This window comes from Choloepus didactylus, chromosome 9 (genome assembly GCF_015220235.1).
Source record: "Choloepus didactylus isolate mChoDid1 chromosome 9, mChoDid1.pri, whole genome shotgun sequence".
Classification (NCBI taxonomy): domain Eukaryota; kingdom Metazoa; phylum Chordata; class Mammalia; order Pilosa; family Megalonychidae; genus Choloepus; species Choloepus didactylus.
In genome coordinates, this window is record NC_051315.1 from 17,337,831 (window position 1) to 17,365,596 (window position 27,766).

A 27,766-nucleotide genomic window follows, 5' to 3' on the forward strand; every position below is an offset into this window, starting at 1 on the left:
TGCAGAGTACAGATGAGGAGCTCCCATAAAAATAGGGTGGCTTTCAAAATTCTTTTCATGAACTTGACACCCTCAATGAAAGGGCAGTTGCTGAAAATATGGAAGCTTTAGAAAATCAATCCATAAAATTGATGGGATGTAATTCAACAATGCCTGGTGAAAATTAGATAAAATTATTTTCTTTAAGCTCACTTTTCACTAATACTCATTACATCTACTCTCTGATTACATAGTTCTTCATATTTCCTTCTTTTGGTTATTTACTTTGATATTGTTAATTATATCCTTATCACAATGGTGTGAGTTGGGCCTTCCTCATGATCTCTTGCTCAGCCCAACTCTCTGTACCTGACAAAATTCCCAGGGATCCCAGAGCATATGAACCCATGTGCTCTTTTTGGGAACAATTTCAGTGATTAGGAACCAGTCCCCCTACCCCCATAGAAATCCAGACCATAGAAATCCAGGTCTCTGGCATTCATTCAATTCCCCAAATATTTTATGAAACTAGAATTACTGCAAGTCCTCTACTTTCTTTATTTAGAAACATATTAAGGTTAGATTCAAAGATTAGACTTATAGGGGCTCAAAGAAATATCAATTTATGATTCTCATATAAAAGTTGGGAAATAGGCAGCTTCTTTTGGCTTGATGAATTCAAGGCCAGCATCATACAAATTCACTTGGCCATGACATTATGGCAGCAGAGTGGCTGTCTGCTTCAGTTCTAAGCATCACTTTCCCATTTAAGGCAGGAAGAGGGGGAAAGATGGTCAGTGATACCCAAGTTTATCATTTTTTTTTTTTTTGGAGGAAAATACCCAAAGGGATACTTTATTTTTAAGTCACGTTGGGTTTTTTTTCTTCTTTATTAGAGAAGTTGTGGGTTTACAAAACAATCATGCATAAAATATAGGATTCCCATGTACCACCCTTTTATTAACACCTTGCATTGGTGTGGAATATTTGTTACAATTGATGAAAGCACATTTTTATAATGGTACTATTAACTATAGTCCATTGTTTAACTTAGGGTTCACTGTTTCTTTAGTGCATATCGACCCTGGGTTTTGAGTCTTGAGTCCATCAAATAATTGCATCATCTTGAGGAATTGAGTTTGCTGTGACAGAGGTTTCCTCATGTGCTTCAATTCCTTCCCCCACAAGGCTCCTCTAGAGAAGAGAAATAATGTCACACAAGTGGGGTCAAGTCCTATGAACAAAATACCTGTTCCAGAAATTATTTGTATTAGTCCCCACCAACTCTAAAACTCAGGTTAAGGAGGGAGAGGATGGTGCTAATATAGTGTCCTCTTTCTCTACTAAGATGAGACAGTGTAAGGAAGAGTTGAGTTAAAACTCCAGCTCTGCCATGTGTCAGCTGCAAGGCCTTGGGCAGCTCCTAGAGTCATTTGAGGGAAAAATAAAAGTGCAGTGGGAGGAATAAAAGGCCCTTGTGAAAAGATTTAGCCTAGCACACAGTAACTTCCCAACCTTTAGTTTTCTTACTTTTCTGACTCTGCTAAAGCGAATAAAACCATTCTCTCAATAAAGTTGTAAAACTTTTGTAGACGATAGATGATGGAAAATGGCTCTTTTGTAGGGACATCAGTAAGAATTTTACTCTTTCAACTGATTAAATTGTAGCGCCTTGCAAAAAAAAATTACAATTAGATCCGTGTAAACCTTTTGTTTTAATAAACAAAGCATTTTCATGGCTTAGATTTTAAATAACATTTACAGATAAGGAAAACTTCTAGGCCCTAACAGATAATGATGAAACTAATAGAGCTGGAAGGAATGCATGCCCCACATGTGTTTTAGACTTAAAAGACAGAGCTTACCAGATACATCATTGTATTACTTTTAAATGAACTAGAGGTAGGCTCCTGATCATTTTAAGAGAAACTTCTTCCCACTGTTAACAATTGGGCTAAGGGCATTAGCTACAGAAGGGTAATCCGCTGATAAGTACAGAACAGTATTAGAATAGCAAATGAGGAGGTAACATAGATAATTATGGTCCTTCAAATATCAAAAACTCCCATAACACAGCAGCAGAAGAGTGGAATGAATTCCACCCCACAAAGGCTTAGTCCAAAAACTTCCTGTTGGCATTTGTACCAAACAAGGCTCCCCATACTTCTGGCATCATCTGCTGGGTTATGAGATCCAGCCAGCTTTCTAGAGTATTAGAAACCTTTATTTTACGATCTCTGCTATGGACCTCAACACCACCAGCTATATCCTCAGGCAGGTAGGCCTCCTGATCAGTTTGGACATCAGCATCTTTTTTGGTGGCAATTTTGTACATAGGAATCACTTTTTGCACTGCCGCCTTTACCAGAGGGAAATCCTGTTTCCTGCAATGAATAATCATTCAGGGCTCCAGCAACTGGTACAAACCCTGGAGGACCAGTCCATCCAGCAGCGCTTGGTACCACCTGGTTGTATCTTCTCCCACCTTGCTGCGTCTCTGCTTGGCTTCATTTAGTAGGTCTGTGATAAGGTCATCTCTGGCTCTGAGGACTTTGAGCCTTGCTTGATTCATCAGATTGGACATCTGAATCATCTTTTGCTGCACAATTTGCTGTGACTTTATGAATATCAGACAAAGTAGATTTCAGAACAAAGAAAACTAACAGGGAAAACAAACAGAACTTACTGATAAAAGGGATGACTCACCAAGAAGACTTAACAATTCCAAATGTGCTCCTGACAACAGCCTTTAAGAATTACACAAATCAAAAACTAACAGAACTGAAAGGAAAAATAGATAAATCCACAATTATGATTGGAGACTTCAGCACTCCTTTCTCAGTAATACATAGAACCAACAGATAGAAAATAAACAAGGATGTAAAAAAACTAATGAACACCATAAATCAAGTAAACGTAATTGATATTTATAGGCCACTCCACCCAAATGAATTTGGAATTCTAACCAGATGGATCAAAACCTGTAGTATAAATCAAACAGTAACAAATTTAAAGGATTTGAAATCATACAAAGTATGTTTTCAGACTACATTGAATTAAACCAGAAATTAATAACAGAAGGACAACAGGAAAATCTCCAAACTCTGGTGAATTAATCAACACAGTGCTAAGTAATCTAGGAGTCAAAGAGAACATCTTAACATAAATTAGAAAATACTGTGAAGTGAGTGAAAATGAAAAATTTGTTGGATATAGATAAAAGTGTTAGTAATTTACAGCATTAAATACCAATATCAGGAAAAGAAAATAGGTTTCCAATAAATGATGTAAATTTTCATCTTAAGAAACTAGAGAATTCACAATAAGGAAATAACAGAAACTAGGGTACCTATCCTATAACATTCTTGGAAATTTCCTATTCAACTGCTTGTTGACTTTGAAAGTTATCACCTTTTTGCATATATATTTAACAAAAAGGAAATAATTGAAACTGTCAAACTGTAACCCATAACATTCTTTGAAATTTGCTCTCTAACTACTTGTTATATGCACTTGGAAAGTTATATATTATATTCCACAATAAAAATAAGAAAGAAACTAGAGAAGGAAGAGGAAAATAAATCCAAATCAAGCAGAAAGAAGGAAATTATAAAGATAGAGAAGAAAGCAACAAAATTAAAAACAGAAACAATACAGAAAAAAAATTAATTAATGAAATAAAAAGCATCTTCTTTGAAAACATGAACAAAAATGATAAACTATCAAGACTGACAAAAAAAGAGAGAAGACAGAAATTATCAATATTAGAAATGAAAGGCAAGATAATCACTGCTGACCCCAAAGATAGTAAAATAATAATAAGGGAATACTGTAAACAGCTCATTGTACTCTGCACACGTAAGTTCCACAACTTAGATGAAATATCACAGCCCTTGTTCAGGTCAAATTAGCCTTAACAATTTCAATATATTTCTTATTGCGCTCTCTAACTCTAGTGTCTCTTGACACCCCCCACTTTCAAATTATTTGATTGACATTGCTAAAATCTCTTTAATTCATAAATATGAACATGTAACACCTCTGCTCCATATTCTTGAATTCCTTGCAATCCTTTATTAGGGAAAACATCTCAAAGCATTTTTATGACACAAAATTTCTCTCATGATAGGACTTAATGTCCAGCATCTTTTTGTATGACTCATTCCTTGTTTTGAAAACCAACATTATCAATATTTACTCCAATGCTCAATGTTTTTCCACATAATGCCCTCTCCAGAATTAGCATTGCAAACTTCCAAACTTCCTAGAAAATGAATTCTCTTTTTCTCTGAAGACTTATCCAGGTTAACTTATGTGCTCTTTTTCATATGTTCCAATAGCACTTCGTTTATGCTTTAGTTACCACAAGCATCTCATGTTTTTGCCATTGCTTGCAGGTCTGCCTTCCACTTGAATGGAAGATTCTTACGTGCAGGGTTGTGCCCCCTTTACATCTTTACCTTCACCTCTGGCAGGTTTCCTGACCCACATCTTATGCCACCTTTGCTCTATCTCATTATACTCAAGGGTAAACATTTGGGAACCGGCAGCTACTTACCTATATTGTAAATGGGTTTATGCCACATTTGGTTTTAAAGAGGAGACAGAATTTTCTGAATCAGGGTCATTGGCCTGCTCCATTAGGTAATGTAATGTGACAAAATGACTCCTCTGGATGACAGAGTATTCATTTTGAAGGGGGAAAATCAGAAGTGGCATTATATTCCAGGAGTCTTCTTGCCCTGCTTTCCCTCCTAGGAATTAAACCAGTCACAACAGCCCAACTGATTGGAATGTGTCCACTCCATCAATGCATCTCTTTTGGAGTAGAAAGACAACAGACATCTTGGGCGGACTTTAATTTTTCCAAAGGTCAGGGAGTCATTCTTTTTGTCTGATTTTCCTACAGGGAACCAGCTCTTCTCTGCAGGAGTACGGCTCTCTCTGCTGAAAGGTTAGTCTATGTATAACCGGGTCATCCAGAGAGACCCTTGGCAGGTCTAGCTGACATATCTCCATGTGAGGGGAACTGCATGAGTCAGCCCACTGTCCCCAGGGCTTACAGAGAGCAACAGAACTGTAGAACCAGGCCCTGGAAAGTCAAGGTGGCTGCTTGCTCTGAAAGTTAGAATGGAATCACCGCTCAAATAGACTCTCCCTGCCTCGCCATTATCACTAGGTTAGAAATTCCAGATCAATCAGCCTTACAGAGAAATAGGTGGATGAACAGGGTTTGGGGGCAGCAGGTGGCTCCCAGGAATGAGAGAGGTTTCCAGAGGTCATTTTTCCTAGTTAAGCCTCCACCTTCCATCATTATAAACAAGCAGGTGCCTGACACTCCAGGATGTGGAGGAAGTAGTGAAAGGGATCCTTGAGCAAATCGCCCGGGGCTTGCCTGGGTTGGCAGACCCGCTGCCCTTTGGCTGCTGCTTAGCAGTATTATTTTTCAGAAGAAAACAGCCTTCTAGGTAGAGCCAGAATTGGCACAACTAAAAATCACTTGTTAGCTGCTGTTTCTACATGTGGCTTACGTATGAAGACTTGGCTGTTGAATCAATACTTAGATGGTTTAATTTGAGCTTTGCCTACAGACTTGATTTTTCTTCAGGACCAGCCTAACATCTTAGCTGAGAAGACGAAGGTTCTCTCTGGCTATCCTCCCACATGATTTTCCCTCTCAATTGTTCCTGCTAAAGACTGAGGCTTCGTCCTTTCCCACAGTCCTATTCTGTCATGTGAGTGTCCATATACTTGACATCAAATAATAGATTTCTACTTTTTAAGTTAAAGGGAGTTTACCTGGAGAGTTGTTTGAAGGAGTAACTTAAGAGTTCCTGGTTCCTTGAAATTTAATTGCAGCCATGAGATTCATGAAACTAGGAAAATTTCTTAACCACATTAGTAATTTAGGAATATAAAAAATTAATGCTATAGTGAGAAACAGTATTGTCTTATAAAATTAGGAAGAAAGAATAGAGCAACATCCAGTATGGATGAAGATATTATGAAATGGGCACTCACGTACATTGCTAGTGAGAACATGAACTTATATAAAAACTAGTTTGGAAGAGACCATTCAAATTGAAAACTAATATGCCCTTTGAACCACATTTTAAAAACTTAATCTATAAAAAACTAAACATTAGTCTGTAAAATATAAGTGAAGAAAAGAAACTTTTACTTCAGCATTATTTACAGTGGCAAGGCACTGGAAACAACACGGGTATCTATTTGTAGGCAAGTAGCAAAAAAAATTCTGTAAAATCCAAATTCTGTAATGTTGAAAATAATGAGATAAAACTGTATGAGATAACCTGGAGGGAAGTCCATAGGTGTTGTTACTTAGAAAAAAAAAATAGCAAATTGCAATGAAATGTGTATATCATCCCATTAAAAAGAAAAGAAAACTACATGTGTGTTTATACATCACATACTGGTGTATATTATATTGCAGGTTGAAAGTTTTTTTTAAAGAGATAAAGAAATAACAGGAAGAAAGTTACATTGTTCTGTGTAATTCTTGCACCATTTCACTGGTTTTACTGATTACGTGATGCTGTTTATTTAATATCTAAACATTTAAATAGGGAAAAAAAAGAGTAGAAGTTTGGGCAAGGTAGCAAGATTTCCAATACCACTTCTATGCTATCATAGTAGTGGATGCCTTTCCTAAAAGTTATGCCCTCCTACCCACGGAGATTTGCTACTATCCTTTGCCTGACTCCTGCAGGTAAACTTGGATGAACGTTATTTCACTGAACAAATGTATTCAAGTTACTGAGACTTATAAACTGAAAACAACATAAGCCCATAAAGAAGGAAAGTCTTGCAGTGAAATGAACATGAATTCTGGGTGGAGGCTGGCAGCCTGGCTCATTGTAAGCACTGCCATTTAAAGGCAAGAGCACACAGAGTACATAAGAGGTAAATATGGATGAACCATGTACTACTGCAGCTTAATATTTTGCATCACCATGAATCTGTTCTTAGACAACAAAATAATTGCTCTTCTTTGTACCTGGTATTAGTTTGGCTACCAAATAACACACATAAGAACATTAATAATTTAATGACTACAGTACATATTTATTGATCACCTACTACGTGCCAGTTGCTGTTTTAAGTGCCAGGGATACATTAGTGAACAAAATTCATAAGGATGATAACCTTGCAAATTCTACATCTGGCCAGTACTCAAATAGTTCCATATGGTAGATGATAGGTTATACATTTTATACTTCACAAGAGGAGACAGTTTCTAGGGTGGAAGGGATGTTAGTAAGCATCAATTTGTAAGTGAAAGCATGGAGAACTGGGTATCTAATGTTAGTGTTCATTATAATGCCCTGGAGACTATTACGATGTTGCCAGTTCTTATTGCAATTCCTGGATTCCAAAATGAGGAATCTGTGGTAGAGCCCAGGAAACCACATTTTACAAAGGATTTCTGATAACTCTAATATAAAGTGTGTGTGCATCACACTTTCAGAAAGGGTGGACCAGATCGTAGCTAGAATATTGGCCCATCACTGCTTGCCTAGAAGTTTTGCCTATCACTGTCAACCAGGTGGCAGATGTAGAAGCCATGTATTAGAAACAATTCCCATATTCACATAAAATTTATTTTTCCAAAGGCCAGTGCCTACCCAGGATTGATCAATCTACTAGCCCATCACTCTGCTTATCATTTTTGGTCCAGAGAGGATATCTAACACAAATTTAATCAATTATTTTTTCATGAAAAATTTTGTATTGTTTCACACTCACTTGGATGACTATTATTAAAAAAAAAAAACAAGAAAGAAAGAGCAGAAAATAATTGTTGGTAATGATGCAGAGTAATAGGACCCCTCATGCATTGTTGGTGGGAATGTAAAATGGTTGCACCATTGTAAAAAACAGTTTGGTTTTCCTCCAAAAGTTAAATAGAGAATTACCACATGACCTGGCAATTCTGCTTCTAGGTAAATATCCAAAAGAATTGAAAGTAGGGACCTGAACAGAAATTTGTAAACAAATGTTCATAGCAGCATTTTTCACAATACCAAAAGGTGGAAACAATCCAAGGGCCCATCAGCAGATACACAGATAAACAAAATGTGGCATATATGTACAATGGAATATTGTTCAGCTATAAAAAGGAATGAAGTTCTGATACATGCTATAACAGAATCAGAATCTTGAAGATATTACCTTGAGTGAAATATGCCAGACACAAAAGGACAAACAGTGTAACATCTCATTTATACAAAATACCTGGAATATTCAAGTTCACAGAGACAAAAAGTGTATTAAAACTTACCAGGCACTGAAGGGAAGTGGAGTAGGGAGTTACTGTTTAATGGGTACAGAGTTTATATTTGGGGGGATAGATAAGTTTTGGTAGTGGTTGATGCTAAAACAAAACTGTGAATGTAATCAGTATTACTGAATTGTACACATGAAATGTTTAAATATGAAATTTCGGGTTATATGTATGTTACCAGGATTTGTTTTTTAATTGGTGCATGGATTGAATAAAAAAAAGAAGCTACTTATTCATCAAGGTTTGGATTATAATATAATATGCAAAACTTAGTAGCCACTCCATAGGTTATGTTTTCTTTTATTTGGCTGAGAGGAAGCCCGTTCATAGAGAGAGCAGATCAGGAAGCAGGTGGACAAAAGGAGTTGAACCAGTACAGCGGCTCTTGATGAAATCCCAGTGCCTCATTTGAGCTCTTCTGTTAACCTGACCTTTTCCTTGCCTTTGGATTCACGGTGATATTTAATGAAACCACCATTTTCTCTAAACTATTTTAGCTGATTTTCTGTCACATGAATCCAAGAGTCCTAGCTGTAACTACCAAACAAAACCCACAGGCTTTGTGTAAAGCTGCCAATAATAAGTAGCAGACAAAGAAGTGACTCCAAATTTAGCAAACTTTCGCCTACGCCACTTATCCTAGTCCTATGCAAAATAACCACAGTCTCTGTGGCTCCCTTTATTTTTTTTTTTAAATCCATTCTCCACTATTCCATCCTTTTTGGTTAATATGATACCTTGGTTACGAAGGACCAAAGCAAATTGCATTTCAGTTCATGTGACTATATCCTTCTTGTTCCCACTTAAAATCAGCCTAAATTTCTTTAGCTAGGTAGAAGGTGGAATGGCTCTCTAATTACTCAAGGGGCAGAACAGAAAAGGAATGTTTGGGTTGCCACCTGAGTAGCTGAAAAGCATTAGTGTTCTGGTTTGGCTTCTTAATTCCATTTGATGGGTCAATCTTCAGGGAGAATAGATCTGCTGTTGCTATGGAGCAAGTAAGTCATTTACGTTGGGAGTGAGGGATCATTCTGCTTGATGCATAAGATTTTTTTTTTTTTCATTTTTATTGAGATTGTTCAGATACCATACAATTATCCAAAGATCCAAAGTGTACAATCACTTGCCCCTTGATGCATAAGATTTTAATTTCTTTGTGTGCATTTCTTTCTGTATTGGAGAAAAGAGGCAGGAAAAATATCTGTCTCACTAAAGAAAAGTAATCTGTATGGTGCCACTCATGTCTGCTTCTAGTGTCTTCAAAGTTGGCTTGCTAGTTTGTCTAATTTACCATTCCTGGAGAGAAAAGTTACAGGAAGAAACAAAACTCACCTGTTCTTAGATTCCAAGAGCAGTTCCCTTTCAGAAGTTTGGCAGGGTGCTTGCTGATATAATTTTAAGCATTGATTTTTTCAGGAAAAGTATAGCAATAGACTAAAGAAACAAAATATGAAACTTCAATGGATAGTCAGTTATCCCAGGAAAATCTGCACTATTTTTTTGAGAAAAAGTAACATGAAAAGCCTGACTACTTGAAAAACTATTTGATGGGAAAATTGCCATGGGGTATTTTTAAACTATCAAGCAACTCACATTCATGGAAACACCTTCAGCATCTTAATGTCTAACAGAGAGGACACTTGGGTTAGACTCATGTAACCAGGTGTTGATCCTAGATCTTTGTAGTCAACATGTTGTTCCTTATCTCTGACATAAGGAAAATATCTACCAACTAATATGAAAAGTGCATTGTAAATTATAAAAGGCTGAAGAAAACTGAGATTGTCTTGAGATTAAGGTATAATTTACATAGAGTAAAATTCACTCTTTCCAGTGCACAGTTATTTAAGTGTTGACACACTCACACAGTTATGTAACCATCAGCACAAAAAGATCTAGAACAGTTCCATCATCACCCAAAACCCTTCCTGCCTCTTAGTAGCCAAGTTCTCCTCAAAGCCCCAGGCTATGAAAACACTTATTTCATTTTTGTCTCCATTGTTTTGCATTGAGTCTGTCTGCTTTTACGCAGCATAACACATTTGAGATTCACACACACGATATTCTGTTCTCTTTTTTTGCTGTGTAGTGTTCCATTGTATGGATTTATGAAGTCTTTTTTATATATTTACTAGCTGAAGAACATTTGGGTTTTTTTTTTCCTTTTGGTGATTATGAGTAAATCTGCTATGAAGATAGGCATGCCAGTTGTGTGAACTTAGTTTTCCATTTCTTTTTGGTGAATACATAGGAGTGAATACATAGGAATGAGACTCTGGATCTTGTAATAAGAGAATATTTAATTTTATACAAAACTGACAAACACTTTTCCAAAGTCACTAAATAATATTTTATTTCAGTCAGCAATTGTTTTAGTTTCCTGGATTGCTCAAGCAATACCAAGCAATGGTATTAAAAATTTGGAATTAGTTAGCTCCCAGCTTTGAGGCTAAGAGGAAGTCCAAATCAAGACATCATCAAGGCCAAGCTTTCTCCCAAACACTGTGGGGCTCTGGGGCTGGCTGCAGGCAACCCTTGGTCCTTAGCTTCTTACATGACAAGGCACATGGCAGTCTCCTCTGAGCTCCACCTTCGCTTCTGGGTTCCGTTGATTTCAACTTCTGGTTGCTCGCTCTGTGGCTTTCTCTTTTTCTTTCTGAATTTCATTTCACTTATAAGGGACTCAAGTATAAGGATTAAAACCTATTCTGATTGAGGTGGACCACATTTTAATTGAAGTAACCACATCAAAAGGTCCTACTTACCATGGGTTCAAACCCACAGGAATGGGTTAAGTTTAAGAACATGTTTCTCTGGAAAACGTACAGCCCCAAACCACCACACAATGTATGAAAGTTCTAGTTGTTCTTACCAGCTGTTGGTTTTGTCAGGGTTATATGTTCATTTGTTTTGTTTTGGCCATTCTAATAGTGTGTCAACTGGTATCTCATTGTCATTCTAATTTGCATTTCTCTAATGACAATCGATGTTGAATATATTCTCATTACTTGTTTGCCATCCTCATATTTTTCAGGTGTCTGCTCAAATCTTTTGCCCACACATACATGGAACTCTTTGTTTGTATTATCTTATTTGTGTGTGTGTGTATGAAAAGAACACCTAATTTATTTTAAAGGAGATATCAGAGTTTCATTGTAACATTGTCTTTGGGATTTGTTGTACCTTACAAAAGGAAAGCCCTTATGAAAAAATATTTTTCTTTCCCCATTAGTAACTAAACATGAAACAGTAATGAAATATCTTTGAAAAGAGACCTAGATAGACATTCCTTATATAATTTCAATTTGGTAAAGTTCCTATGTATAGTTTAAATTTAAAATATTGTTGGATTAAATTGAAAAACTAAATAATTTAATATTAGTAAATCAGGGCTTAATAATACATTTACTTGTAAAATACATTCAGTTCAGAGCTTAGAACTAATTTAAAAATGTGCTTGGCCTGAATAAAAATAATTCCATTTTGTGTACCATTGACTGGGCACAGGCAGAATTCTCATTTATGTCCTATTGTACAGAGGCAAATGCAGAAAGCTTAGACACCGACAGACCCAGGCAGAAGGAATTTAGGAAGGCAGATTAGCAACACTAGAGGGCTATTCTGTGTATGTGTCTCTCAGAATTTTGCAGATCATCATAATGGCTCTGTTTATTAAATTGCCATGTATATGATCTTTTTCACACATTAATCCTGATCTTTCTCCAAAATATGGAGGAAAACACTCCTCATTTTATAGACAGGAAAAATAGGGATAACGGCTCTTGCAAAATGTTCTAAGATTAGTAAGAAGCAGAGCTTAGAAAATCAGGTTGTTGTCTCCTGCAAAACTTATATTCCTTCCACTACATTGTGCTCCTCCTAAGTAGGATGGCCAAGTACCTCTAGCCTTGGGCATAGAGCATCATGAATGCTGTTTCCAGGAATTATGACTTATGCACAGCTGGTATTCACTGTTTCTGTTCAAGAGAATTGCAGAGATTGACTGGAATTTGCAGGAGTCTCGGTCTGAACAAGATGGTATAGACTCTTATTCCCTGTTCCTTCCCTCTGAGTAGAACTATAACCTCTAGAAAAGAAATGCAAGAGGCAACCAAGGAGGTTCCTGAAAGGTGTAAAGTAGAAGAGAGACTGGTTAATGACCCCAGAACTGGAGTGACAAACTATGTGTCAGAGTGTCTTGCAACTCCCCTACCCAACAGGAAAAGCAACCTAGGACCAGCTTTACCTGACTGCAACCTAGAAATAAAAGGTGGCCTGGGAAGGCTCATTCTTCCCCAAAATAACCAGAGTCCTGCCCACAATACCAGATGAACCTGGCTGCAGCAGCAAGGAGGATCACCCGGGAGCCCTGTTGACAATAAGAGGCCAAGGGAAGGGCCTTCTTTCCTGGAGACCAAGTGGCCTGGTAGAGGCAAGAGGGATCCAGACCCAACAAGCAGCCAGCTGGGATGCACTGGCTGCAGTCTCGAGACCCTACTTCCTGTCTAGAGAAAGAGCAACATCAACAGGTAAAATCTAGCTGCACCAAGGCCTGGCATTTTGTCCTCATGGTCTGGAAACCCAGTTTTACTGGCTAGAGGCACCACGCATGTGATCTGACCTGAGAAAGCTTCCTCCACCTCTTTAGGCCACTGCCTGCTAAAATAAAATATTTGAATAGTACCTACAGTCTTCTAATAAAATAGGCATAATGTCCAATACACGATTAAAACTTACCACTAGAACAAGAGCCAGGAAATTACAACTTGAATGAGAGAAGACAATCAACTGATATCAAGACTGAGAAGAATCTGATATTGGAATAATCTGAGAGGGACTTTAAAGCAGCCATCATAAAATTGTTTCAACAGTAATCACAATTCCCTTGAATCAAATGAAAAAGAAAATCTGAGCAAAGAAAACTGAGTTGTTAAAAATAAATAAATGGAAATTATAGCCCTGGAAAATTTAAGAATGGAAAGATATAATGGGGGAAAAGGACTCTGCAATCAATAGGAAAAAAAAACATTAAATAAACTATCAGTATATATTGCTATAAAATTCCTGGTACTTCTTTCCCCTATCTACTGGTTAACATCACAGGGCTTCATAAATTTTCATGCTGCTCCAAAACGCACCACAATTGATTCAACTAGTTATATTTGATCCAACTAGTTTCTTTTATGGGAATTTTTAATTAGGACCGTAAGAGAGTCAGCCAAAGGGAAAACTTAACGAGACTCTTCCTTGAGACAAAAGTCAACTTTCACTGACTTTGGGTGACTGGAACAGTTTTAAATAAACCTGGGAACTGTCAGTGGCTGTGTTTTCTATCATTTTTTGCTGCAGAACAGGTAAAGCCAGTGTTCTAATTTGCTAATGCTGCTGTTATGTAGAATATCAGAAATGGATTGGCTTTCATAAAGGGGGTTTATTTGGTTACACAGTTACAGTCTTAAGGCCATGAAGTGTCCAAGGTAAGGCATCATCAACAATACGGTACCTTCATTGGAGAAAGGCCATTGGCATCTGGAAAACCTCTGTCAGCTCAGAAGGCATGTGGCTGGCATCTGCTTGTTCCCAGGTTGCATTTAAAAATGGTGTTCTCCAGAATGTCTCTGTGTCAGCTTCTCAGGGCAAACTCTGGGCTAGTACTGCCAAAACATCAGCAAAACTTTCAAAGGCTGTCTTCCAAATGTCTAAGTTGCAGCAGCAAGCTCCTTCTGTCTGAGCTTCTTATATAGGACTCTAGTAAACTAATCAAGGCCCATGCTGAGTGGGCAGGGCTATGCCTCCATGGAAATTATCTAATCAGAATTATCACTTATAGTTAGGTGGGTCACATCTCCATGGAAACAACCCAATCCAAAGGTTCCAACTTAATCAACACTAATACATCTGCCCCCACAAGATTGCATCAAAGAACATGGCTTTTTCTGGGGGATATAATGTATACAAACTGGTACAGCCAGCTTGCACAGAAAATGATGGTTGAATCATATGAATTGAGAGTAAGAGGGATAAAAAATTCAGGAAAGGATTCTGAAGGCTTTGGCCCCCGGCCCAGTTTGTTCCATCCCAGTCCTTAAATTCTGTAACACCTTCATGTATCCTCGTAATAACTTCCCATGTCTTGCTTAAACTGGCTTAAGTGTATTGCTGCTGGTGCAAAACAGAAATTCTTGATTCAGCTACTCTCATCAGAGAAATATGAAAGAAAATTAAAATCAATACTCCTGGACAGGAATGATGGACATTAAATAATAGTTTAATATTTCAGATGAGTTTAACACAACTTTAAATAACATTGAACCAGGGCATTTTAGATATTGATAAAATGCCTTTAAAGTACGTCTAGAGTAATTAGGCAAAATAGTTAATGGCTATTGAAAAAAGAACAGGAAAGAGTAATGATAGGACAGGAATCACAACTCCTACACATTATAATACCCTGGGAAACTACCCAAATATATATTGAAATGTAATGTATGACCATGGAAGCCCAGGAAATCATTGGCAAAAAGGAATGATTTATCAGGTGGGATGATAAAATTGATTAATTATCTGAAAAAGAGTCACCATACCTCCCAATTAACACAATACACCAAAATAAATTTCAGGTAGATTAAATGGGTAAATTCAAAAAGGCAAATTACAGAAATACAGAATGGAAACATAGGTATATATTTACCCAATCTCTGGATGTGAAACCTTGGCTTCAACGTTAAAAGGGCAGAATCACAAGATTAATAGATTTTACTGAATTTAAAAACAAGTGCCGTGAAAATAACAAAATCAGAAGAAACTAGAAGGTAAACTAGAAACAGTGGACAATTGCCACAAATATGGCAGAAGCTAATATTACTGATATAAAAAGAATATTAAAACATTAAATAAAATTTATCCATGAAGATACATGGCCAGAATGAAAACTCACAGAATAAGACATAGAAATGTCAGAAATAATATGGAAATTATTCAATATTAATAGTTAAACTAAATTTGAAGGAACCAGGTAGCCTCATTTAGCCTATCCAAATTCTCAAGTTATTGCAAATATAATCATACCCAGTTTGGGCATGTGTATATTGGACACTATCAAGTAATTTCACTTGGACATCCAATTATTTAGATCTATTAAACTTTGCAATGTAGTTCAAATTCTAGGCAGCTATTCCAATTCTGGGGAATTATTAACTAGAAATTATCATAGCTACATAAGAATTTTGTATAGCAATTTGTTCTTCACTCAAAATCTGTATCTTCAATAAAGAAGGAAAAAATAAAATAAATTTTGAAATATCATTAACTTCCAGATACTTTTTCTAAGTCATGTTTTCCAAGAATATTTTGCTTTAAGTGGAAAAATCAGTATTTTAAAAAGAAGAAGAATGGCATTTTTTATGGTCTTAATTTTGTTTTTAATAAGTGCTATTGGTTTTAAGTATGTAAAACCTCTAAAGGAAAGCAGCAACAACTCAATGATATTTATTTCAGGTTAGTAGGATTCTGAATTATTTGAATGCTCTTCGTTACAATTTACCATATTTTTCAAAGATTTTATAATAAAAAAGGACTACTTGATAATATTTTAAGAAAAGAATATGCTTTAAGTATGGTGATTTCCCTTCAGTGTTAGGTGAAAACAAACAAAAGAAGCTAGTTTTGGACCATGTGACAACCTCTAAATGACATTTATTTCTCCTGTCTTAGCAAATTAAGTTGCTAATTTTCTTGTTCAAACTGCATTTTCATGGGTCAGAAAAGCAAAACACTTGCCATTCCTTAAATAGTATAGAAACTAAGCACTAATTTCCAACTTTGGTGCTGACAGATAAATTCTATCTTGTGCTACAAATGAGATATGTTATCAACAATAAGTTTTGCTACATTGGAAACATCTGACCTAGAATAATGTAAAGAGCTTATTATAGAATAATATACAGTTATTCTTTAAGTTAATTAGCCAGTCCCTGTAGCCTGATGTTCTTACCAAACAGCTTTTCTTTTCTTTTTTTCATTTCAGCACTATGGATGCACTGAATTATAGTCAAGTAGGATAGAATTCCAAGAATATAATATTCTTGGAGCATTTGATTTCGCTTTTCACACAGCAGGAGGTATTGCAAAAAAAAAAATATCTTTAAATACCAGATACCTTACTGAAATGTCTGAAAATGAGTCTTTAGTTATTCAGTTCATGTTGTATTGTAATTAACCATTTTTCCTTTTTTTTCTTTTTTGTCTTTCCTTCTTCCTTTCTCCCTTCCTTCTTTATTTTTTGCCTTTCTTCTTTTCTCTCTTCATTTCTTTCTTTTCTCTTTTTGTCTTGCAAAGATACAAAGGTCTATTCAGTGCAATGCTTTCTAATACTTACCCTAACCGGGACCCTAACCCTCCGCCAATAGTAGGCATTGTGTAAGAACCATTTTGCCTTCTCAAGTTAATTTTTTTCCCTAAGAAGGTAACAGAAGCATTCTTATTTGTTTCTCTTCTTCCTCCTTCCCCTTCCCCCATGTCTCGTTGGTAATTATCAGTTTGGAATTATAATTTTGGGGGCATCTTAATTCTTTTAAATCCTATTTATTTCCAGTAGATATCAGTGTTTATTTCAATGCCAAAACATGTCAAAATTTTATGGAAAAATAAAACAATAGTTTGCTTTCCAAATGAAATATGTGTTTATATGAAGGAAGAAGCCTTATAGCAGTATTTGTATAGATTTCTTTAATAAACTTCTCAGGATATTAGATTAGGTTCTGTTTATTTAATTCTCAAACACTTTAATTTTTAGTTTTTGGTATTTGGGGTAAGATTTTCACATTTTAACTAGGTTTTTTTAACGTTTTTAATATTACTCTTTATTTGCCCATTGTAAGCCTTGCTAATTTATGTCCAAAGAAGAAATTTAAAAAATAAAATTATCTAAAGGACATTAATTTAAAAATTATTAAATGTTAGGAAAAATAAAAACTGTGTTAGTTGAATAAAAATGCAAATCAAAAACTAAAAAATACTTATGTGATTCAGAAGAGTTGTGTAAAGACAAATTGGAGTTTGCAGATTACAGCATTTATTCAGGACACCAAATTTTTGCTGCAGCAAGGAAGCCAGATCATTTGCTAAAATGGGCAATCGCTCCAGACTTCTGGAGATGGCAAACAATTTTTAATATAGGTATGCCTTGTTTTCGTGCATGTTGTTTTTACTGCTCTTCACAGTTATTGCAATTTTTACAAATTGAATAAAGTGGTTTCTTGAGATGGAATCCAATCCTGGTGAAGATGCTGTACACATTGTTGAAATGATAGCAAAGGATTTAGAATATTACATAAACTTAATTGATAAAGCAGCAGCAGAATTTGAGAGGATTGACTCCAATTTTGAAAGTTCTGTGGGTGCAATGCTATCAAACAGCATCATATGCTACAGAGAAATCTTTCTTGAAGAGTCATTCAATGTGGCAAACTTCATTGCTGTCTTATTTTAAGAAATTTTCAGTCACCCCAACTCCATCAGCAAGAAGATTACAACCGTTGAAGGCTCAGATGATAGTGGTGTTTTTTAGCAAAAAAAAAAATTAATTAAGATGTAAGTTTTTTTAGACATAATGCTTTTGCACACTTAAGAGACGACAGTAAAGTGTGAACATAACTTTTATATGAGCTGGGAAACCGAAAAATTTTTGTGACTTTTTTAATTAAAATATTCAATTTATTGCAGAAGTCTGGAACTAAATCCACAGTATCTCCAAGGTATGCCTGTAGTCACAAAAAGTAAGTTAGCTTAACTCCTTTGACTGGATGAGAGTTTGTCCATCTTTTAGAGGTGGGTTTGGGGAAGGTGGGCTTTATATTTTATTGGGTAAAATATAATGAGCTAGGGACTTGATTGGCTCTCTAGGTTGATTGCCATGGCAGTGATTTTAAATTTTAAAAATATCCAGAGGAAACTCGAGAAGGAATTCAAAGAGGAAAGCAGGGCCACAGTTTTGTTGTTGTTGTTGTTGTTGTTTTATTATTATGCATAATAGCTGTTTATTCTATGAAAGCACCCTAACCTGTTTTTCTTTTTTTTAAATTCAGTTTTATTAAGATATATTCACATACCATACAATCATCCATGGTATACAATCAACTGTTCACAGTACCATCTTATAGCTGTGCACTCATCACTGCAATCTATTGTAGAACATTTGCCTTACACCAGAAAGAATCAGAATAAGAATAAAAAATAAAAATAAAAAAAGAACACCCAAATCATCCCCCCATCCCACCCTATTTTTCATTTAGGTTTTGTCCCCATTTTTCTACTCATCCATCCATACACTGGATAAAGGGAGAGTGATCCACAGGGTTTTCACAATCACACTGTCACCCCATGTAAGCTACATTGTTATACAATCGTCTTCAAGAGTCAAGGCTACTGGGTTGGAGTTTGGTACTTTCAGGTATTTGCTTCTAGCTATTCCAATACATTAAAACCTAAAGAGGGTTATCTATATAGTGCGTAAGAATGTCCACCAGAGTGACCTCTTGACTCCATTTGAAATCTCTCAGCCACTGAAGCTTTATTTCATTTCATTTTGCATGCCCCTTTTGGTCAAAAAGATGTTCTCAATTCCATGATGCTGGGTCCAGATTCATGCCCGGGAGCCATAGCCTGTGTTGCCAGGGAGATTTCCACCCCTGGGAGTCAGGTCCCACATAGTGGGGAGGACAGTGAGATCACCCGCCAAGGTGGCTTAGTTAGAGAGAGAGAGAGGGCCACATCTGAGCAACAAAGAGGTACTCAGGGGGAGACTCTTAGGCACAATTATAAGCAGGTTTAGCCTCTCCTTGCAGCAACAAGCTTCATAGGGGCCAGCCCCCAAACAGAGGGCTCAGCACATCAAGCCGTCAGTCCCCAATGTTTGTGAGAACATCAGCAACAATCCAGGTGAGGAAGTCCAACACCTCTGCATTTCCTCCCAGCTCCTCAGGGGGGCCTTGAATATATATTTTTATTCTCCACCCAAATTACTTTAGAATGTGTTACTATTTCATTCTAATCTATACAGACCTACCATAGCTCACTTCCTATTCAAAGTTCCATGTAATTGTAGTGTTTGAACAAACTGACTGTAGGAGTTATATTGTTTAGAAAATATAGATCCTGCACCAAATAAACATCTCTTCCCTTGGTTTCACATGGGAGTTGAAGTTTGAACACAGTCAGTTTCAACCTTTACCCTTTGGGCCACAGTTTTTTATCTTTGTTTGCTTGCTTGTTTGTTTCTGGGTCTGAGGAATCCCCAGAGTTTTTTCTACATAATTTTATCAGAGAAATACTTTATATAAAAAAAATTCAGGGCACATCATTAGAAAGTACAGTATATTCTCAGGTAAAAGGGTATGAAAAGATAAATAAAAGATAGAAAACCATAATTTGCTATAAGCATATGAAAATATGTTCAACCTCACTAAAATTCAAAGTACAACAGCAAATATATTATTATAATTAAATATATAAGTAAATATAATCTACAACTAAATATGTATTGATATATCCAACTGAATATATTCTCCTAATTCATATGTATTCTTTAAGAAATTCCTTTTTTAAAAAAAGATAATTCATTCTTATTATGGACAAAGGATCAGGAAACAAACCTTTTATGGATTGCTAGAGGGAGTGCAATTTGGTATCAAATTTTTTGAAAAAATCTGGGATTATGACTCAAGAGCTTTAAAAATGCATTCCTTGAAACGTAACTTTTGGAAATATTTCTAAATACAGACAAAGGTGATTTTTTTTTTGATGTTTAGAAACTGGAAATATTCATATAATAAGAGGTTGGTTAAGTAAATAATGGTAAAGCTGTTCAGTGAAATAGTATGCAAAAATTAAACACATTTTGACAAGGTATATAAATGCTTTTTTGATAAAATTAAATGAAACAAGTGGGATAACAAATTACAATTGTCATCTTGTATTATCTCAATCAAGATTGTCTCAGTTACAACTGTTGTTTAAGAAATGGGTCAGTAACTCTAGAATTCTTTGAATGTTTGCAATTGGGTGTGTCTTTTTACTTTCGTTTCTGCTGAGTAAACATGGCCCCTGCACCAAGGAAATATGTTTGCTTCTCTCCCAGGAATAAACATAAAGTGGGAAACGGCTAATATTTGATAATACTTCTCCATATTGTGATACTTCCTCCCAGCAATTAAACTTGTGATTACCCTCTATTTCCTCTTGGTTTTTATACATCTCATTGAAAAAGTAATTATACTTGTGATTGCTATTTCCTTTCTTCTCATTCTTATAGCTTATCTGCTTATGAAACTCTCTGTGATTATCAAAAGAACTAACTGTGGACTTTTCGGTTTCCAAGACAGCACGTGGATGTAGTCAATGATGAACTTCACTAATCTTTCCCCAGTTGCCAGTTTGCAAAGGGAAGACAATAGCACCTGTCTTAATTATCAGAGTGAAATTGGCAGAGCCACAATCAGCAGGGCTGTGTAAATCTGTTTGGGAAGGGATTCTATTTTGAGATCACCAGATTAGATGCCACCTGGTTAACAGAGATCAGACAGTCTTCCTCTGAGTCACATACCCAGGAATTGATAGGGTGAGAACAAAACAATGAGGTACATTATTCCAGTAAAATAGACTCTGAACATGGAATAATATATAAGATGATTTTATTATATTTTAATTTAACCGAACAAGCTACATTTGCAAATGGTGATAATTTGTGTATTTTTATTGTTGAAAAAATAATACATGCTCCTCTGAGACAATTTTAAATACTAGAAAATCAATGTTAATATTTTGGTATGTAGTTAAGATGTTGAGGGGGGCAGTATAGCTTGACATTCCTTTCTTTGGGAAACTACTATCTCTCCAGTCCCACAGTAATCATCCTGAATCGATGTTTTAGGTAGAGCCAACACCATCTCCCTAGGCCAATGAATAGGCACATCACCCAAGTTTAGTCATATACTCCTTCCCTCTGCATGAGATATTGGTTGAAAATGACCAACTGAACCCAGATAGCTCAAGTTTAATAACTATGTATATTTTCCCAGAGTTGTTGGTTAGAAAGACACTTTCTTCCTCTGTTGTAAACATAAATGTATGGTGAGAATCATGGAATTTAAGTGGGTATGAAAAGTACAACATGTTCAATGACCACCTGGATTTAGCTATATCTGAAATCTAACTCAAGATTTTTCAATTAAGTGAGCCAATGGTTTATTATTTTATGATAATTATAATAATTTGCTTAAACCACCTTAGAGTTTTGTTACTTGCAATAAAAAAGTCCTAACTAATATGATAAAGCTCTGTACTCTAGCCAATAGGGAAATCTGTTTTAGTAATATCCACATAAGTCTTTGTCACTTTTCAATCAGGAATTTATTTTGCATTCTCAGCTACATAGACATGTTTGCCAATTCACCTATGCATGAAAGTTGAACAGGAACTGATATTTACCAATTTTATTATTTAGCCTTGGAGTAATTTGTCAAATAATTTAATGTAAAATAATAAGTTTATTCTTCATTGTCCACTTGGAAAAGCTTCCAAATAGTACCTGTACAATCAACTTTTGTTTATGGTCAAAAGCAAGACTCACAGTTTTTCTTTAAAATTTGGCTTGGGAATGTAGGTGAAGAAATGGTATTTGCCTAAACTTCAAATTATCAGTAAGTAGAAAAAATAATTATAAAACTCTAGCAGAATCTCAAGGTCCAACAGCACAAATGTGTGCAGAGAAACAGATGACTATGGAAAATCTGCCCACAAAATAGAATTAAGAGGTAAAATCAAACCCAGACAAAAGTTCTCCCAAAGTACAAAAATGATGAAAGCATGGCCTGATCTACTTCATCACTAGTAAAGGGAGTCTTAAAAGTGGTTATGCAACTTAATAAGACATTTTAGAAAACAATTCTTCTCAAGAGATAAGAGTGCAAAAAGAAGGGAAAGTTATCTCTTGGAGATTGTGGTTTAAAAATAAGATGTAATGAGGAAATTTTTGGTTTCCTATAAGACAAGAGAAAGCCAAGATATTTATGATACACAATTCCATACTGTACTGTACCCTCCCCCAAAAATATGTTAAAGAGAATATATTTTGATAATTTGACTGAAGGGAGCACTCTTGAACTAGAGATCTTTTACAGTAGGGGGTGGAAAACTTATGTTTAAAAGGGCAGAAAATTACAAAATAATAATAATAAAAAATGGCTTTGTGGATCAAAATGCAAAATTGGTGATTTTATGTAAGTACTTACATAACCATATTGCCTATAACCACTTTAAAATATGAAAATCATTCTAGCTTTCAAACCATAAATAATAATTAGCCAGATTTGCCCCATGGGTCAAGGTTTGTAAACGTTTATTTTACAACACCTCATGATCAATTATATCCAAGGAATGTAGAGAACAAGTAATCTTTATATATAAAAAGCATAGGGAAAAAACATAGGGAAACAAGAAACATAGGGAGAAAACTGATGAAAATTTCCTTCTTACAAAATTTGGAGCTATGCAAAATGGAGTCAAAAATTCAAAAACTAATGAAAGATATAGAGAAAAAGACAGGAAAGATAAAATTGGAGTTGTTTGAATTCAGAAGAAAAATACATAAAAAGGCAAATTCATAACAGAAATGAAGACTATCCTGCCAGGTATCCTATGGAGAATAGATTTAAATTAATAAAAGTAGCATTGAAGAAAATCTGGAAATCAACCAAGGGAATGTAAATGGGCTAGGAAAAAAAATAAAGTTGACAAAACAAAAGACAAAGAGAGAAGATTCAACATACGTATAACTGGAGCCCCTGAAAAAGAAAAAGAAAACAGTGAAATACACATATTTAAAAGAATAAAAGAAGAGAATTAGAATTAGTGAAGAAAGACTTGAATTTACTTTGGACCGGCTTAGTCATTTCTAACTAACCATGGTGACATGATAATTAGAAGTATACAAAGGACTAAATATGTAAGAGTTCACTCTTGGACTTAAAGGTAAAATCAACTTCATTTAAAGCAAATGAAGAACACAGAGAAAGGGAGGATATCTGAACTAAAATAAAGTACCACAGAAAAGTGGGAGTGGGGAAATAGAAGCCAAGTTGGAGCACATGTATACATATATCCTTTCGCCAGACTCACACATTTTAACATTGCTTTGGCCTTCCAGATATTATAAGGATCTATAATATTATCCTTTGAAGTTCCTGATTTAATGTTTTCTTCAAAAATAAAATGCATATTTCTTATAATGGTTAATTTTATGTATATTATTTTAAACTTACTTTTTATACTCTTTAGAAAGTAATGGATTGTTATGGGGTGTTGAATGTTATGGGGTGTGGCTTATGGTTAGTAAAGAGAAAAATATAGTTCTCAAAAAATATATGTGGACAAAGGGGAAGTGGATGGGAGTTAGTCCTGGTGGATTATGTTTTTCTTTTATCATTGGTTTCTGTACTGGTTTGTATATATTATGTCCCCCAGAAAAAGCCATGTTCTTTGATACAATCTTGTGGGGACAGAGGTATTACTGCTGATTAGGTTGGAACCTTTGGATTAGGTTGTTTCCATGGAGATGTGACCCACCCAATTGTAGGTGATAACTCTGATTAGATAATTTCCATGGAGGTGTGGCCCCACCCATTCAGCCTGGGCCTTGATTAGTTTACCAGAGCACTATATAAGAGCTTAGACAGAAGGAGCTCACTGCTGCAACTTACAGAGACATTTTGAAGATGGCCATTGTAAGCAGAGTTTTGCTGATGCTTTGGAGGTACTAGCCCAGAAGTTTGCCCCAAAAGCTGACATAGAGACATTTTGGAGAACACCATTTTTAAGCACAACCTGGGGGCAAGCAGACTCCAGCCACATGCCTTCCCAGCTAACAGAGGTTTTCTGGATGCCATTGACCATCCTCCAGTGAAGGTACCAGATTGTTGATGCCTTACCTTGGACATCTTATGGCCATAAGACTGTAACTGTGTAAACAAATAAACCCCCTTTATAATATCCAATCCATTTCTGGTGTTTTGCATAATGACAGCTTTAGCAAACTGGAACAGTTTCCAAAATGAATATATTCAGTTGTTTATAATGACAAAAAAATACATTTACTTGAAACACCTTTTTGGAACTAATATATATATACTACTTATCATATTGCTATTCCTTTAAAAACAATGACATTAACAATTTTTTAAAATGGTTTCCTGAATTTGCAAGTTGTCTAACTTCTAAGGGACACCATATATAAATATTTTTTATGTTCCTGAAAAGATCATCTGTATTACTCTTACAGGAGGAAAAATGAAAAGTGGGTAATTTAAGGTCTCAATCAATATATTTGCTTTTGGAAAAGAAAACATTTCAAATTTCAACTTCTTAGAATGTTTTTCTTTATGTTTTTTATTCCACTGATCTAGATCAATTTTTGATGACTTAAAATGAGATTCAAATTAGGAAAGATGCCACCTAGTCTAAAAGACTCAGAGTTCCCAAGTTAACAGTATGTATATTTTGCCAGGAATACCATATGAAAGAAGCATTTGTCAAGCCAGTTTAGAAAATAATGTCAGGTCATGATCTACAGTGAAATGTAATGAGAAAATATTGTATTACTGTGATGTGATCAAAAATTGAGATGAAAACTGCAACCAGTATTTACTGAGAATGATTATGTTTTAAAGAGCATCTGGCCTTCAGTGCAGCTTGCAGATTGATAAATTATGCAATTAACCAATATCCAATTTACTAGAGTAGCAAGTCAGGCAATCAGACAAGACTGGGTCAGAAATATGCAATAGTTTCCTATTTATGGGCTTTAAATGTATATCAGAGATTAATCCAGAGCCTTTCCATTACTTGAAATAAAAAACAACTTTTCATAGCTTTATTTATTTATATGCTTATTTTTTTTCCTGCCTCAGCTACATTTCATTGATTCTGTCCAGTCCTAGTTTCAAACAAAAGAAAATGTTCTGTGGGATTTTGAATTCATTTCATCCCTGTTACTTTGATTTAATTAATAGAAAATCATATTGCCTAAGACTGCAAATCTGACGGATGCCAATGTCAGGACTACTACAACATGCGTATCTCACATTTAGTCATACGCCGTCTCAGAACATATGAACATGTGTGCAGATGCAGAAAACCACCGTTTCCCCTAACTGCTCAGTGATCAACATGTATGTAATAAGTTAATGTTGTTTGCAATAATTCTTAGTTTTTCATGGTGACTATACATGTTTCAGATATTGCTTATTTAGCATTCTTGTATCTCATGCTAAAAAATTACTGAGTTCCTGTCAAATGCAAGTTTTGCTAAACAATAAGAAGGCAAAAAAAAAAGTGAGTCCCCATCTTTGTCCTCTAGACAAAAGCAGTCAAAAGGGAAAGACAAATGGCAAAGAGAAATTATCAGAAAGATAACTTTATATTGCAATGATAAAGAGCAGTACAGGGCACCACACAGAGGAGAGGCATCTAATTTTGGAGGAGGTGAGCTGTGAACTGAGCATTGAGGGAAAGTAGATCCAAAAAGGAGGCAAGAGGAAGTTGAGAGGTATTCAGGGAAAGCAAAACAGAGGGAGAAAGTCAAAGGTGGCATGAACACTATAAAATTAATTTTGAAATGGTAATTTTATTGAGAACTTTCCTAAGACAAATGCTAAATTCTTTAGATACATTATTTCCTAAAAATCTTGAGAAGCGGGTACAATTATTTCTACACTGTGTCATAAGTGGGGAATAAAAACAACCCATTATTGGTAAATAATAAACATAAGGCATAGAGTCTTATCATGTTGAAGCCAGAGTAGACAGGGGATAGTTTAAAGAGGAGCTAATTTTTTGAGTTAAGGAACATAATGTTTTGTCCACAAGTGATAAAATACCTCTGAGGAGTTATCAACGGAAGAGTGGCCAATTTATTGAAGGTTGGATCCAAAAGGAGCTCAATGACGCAGAGGGACATGCTTGGAAGTTAAACTGCAAAGGGAAGGGATTCAGAGAACTGGAGCTGGAAGAGTGGGCTAGGGTAGCTAACATCCATCCTTAGCCCTCCTGGAGGTTTGAGAAGGGGCCTGCATATTCCATAGCTCCAGCATTTTAATTTAGGTATAAATATTCGCCATAAGGAATTCTCTTGAAGCAGAAAATAAAATGTTTAAAAAAAAAAAGACCCTGGCATTTTTGTTTGGAGGCAAGGGGCGGCCAGTTTAGAAAGTTGGATAATTTTCTTTAGTCCCCTGAGAAATAAAATACTGAAATTCAAAGAGCCTACAAAACATCCCCATCCTGCAGTAGTAGCAGGTAGAAAATGTTTGATATTTAGGGTTATAGTGTCAATAGCCACCATGATTGAGTAATTGAAGGTGTCCTCACTGCTATGAGGTCTGAATGTCTCAGTTCAGGAAAAATTTAGAGAACAGTGAAGCCTAAAATCTCACAGAAATAGAAATTGCCTCTACTTCTGTATGTCAATGAACGGGGTCTTTCATACAAGCTGTTGTGAAGTGTCATCAATGAAAACTTGTTAGGTGGGTAGAAAGAGCCAGAAGACTCGAGTGTATGGTAGGCCAAAGAGATAAAAGAGAAAAAAGTACAGTGTGGTGGAAAAAGTCCTTGACATGGACTCTGTAAATGTGGGTATGACTACCAGCTCTTTCCTTCCTACTTTTGAGGCTCTGTTTCTTCATTAAAATAAGGAGATAAGGAGATTTGGCTCGATCACTTTAAAGTCTCTGAATGTTCTGGCTAAGATAGGAGGTCTCCAGCAACCACTGGATATCTAGGCAGGTATAGAGATAAAATAAAAGTCAGGAGAAGGCAATGTTCAGGTTCTTTAAAGTCCACGCAGGATTTGTATGTGAAAAGAGACATTTACTGATATTTGTACTTGTTTAATATTTATTTAAATGAAAGCTTAGATCCTGTAAACTTTAAAATTTCTTTTCTTAGACATTGACATCGTTCACAATAAACTAAACTGCAAATTGAATAGTAAGATCTTTTGCACATTTTAACTGTTTCAATAGAAGACAGCAAATATGTGAGCATATTGGTTGCAAAACATATTACTGCAGAAATACTTAAACCTACTTTAAAATCCCAACACCATGGCTTTAATTTATGCCATCATCATTCCTATCCTTTTTTTATACCTCCTGATGTATACAGTAGTGGGTTACTTTGATACCTTACTGTGATTATGGAATGTTTACAGACCCAAAAGAATTACAATCTCAAACCAATTGTGATTACAGGTTCTGAATTATGAACCAAATGATGTTTGTGTTGGTCATTAGATCTGGTTACTTGTTCCAAGGCAATTTCAGCCAGTCACTGATCATTAGTCCCAGCTTTGTTTTTATGCTTAAAATTCATTTGTTGCATCAATAATTTGTTCAGTTGATTCTTTTCAAATAAATCTTTTTTAACCTGTTT

At 35.6% G+C, this 27,766-nt stretch overlaps 1 pseudogene; it reads right to left on the reverse strand.

Moving 5' to 3' along the window:
• Positions 1–2,092: 2,092 nt before the first annotated feature.
• On the reverse strand, positions 2,093–16,801 carry LOC119543679 (annotated as a pseudogene).
• Between the last annotated feature and the right edge of the window lie 10,965 nt (positions 16,802–27,766).